Below are 349 nucleotides of genomic sequence, written 5' to 3' on the forward strand. Positions count from 1 at the left end.
TCGCTGTCCCTGCATGCGGGAGTGCATTTATTAATTTCTCCCGTCGCACAAGCCAGCGGCAGCCGCACGTCTCCAGGAAAGCAGGGATATTCCAAATAAATCCGCTAATTCCGGGGCTGAGCGCACTATCGTGCCTGCCTGCCTGCCAAACGTAACTGTGAAGCGATGTGGAAAAGTGAGCCGGGAGCCTCCCCTGACAGCTCTTATTGGGCTGATCTCGGAGGCAGGTCTAGCGCTGGGAAATTCGTGTAAGCACTTTGGGGTGGTGGTTTTCCCCCTCCCTCCGCTGCCCGCCTTCCCCCCGGCAGGCACACAACTTTTCCAGGGGCGGCGGCGCCGCTCGCTCCCC

Source organism: Corvus brachyrhynchos, unplaced genomic scaffold, assembly GCF_000691975.1.
Source record: "Corvus brachyrhynchos isolate BGI_N302 unplaced genomic scaffold, ASM69197v1 scaffold66, whole genome shotgun sequence".
NCBI lineage: Eukaryota > Metazoa > Chordata > Aves > Passeriformes > Corvidae > Corvus > Corvus brachyrhynchos.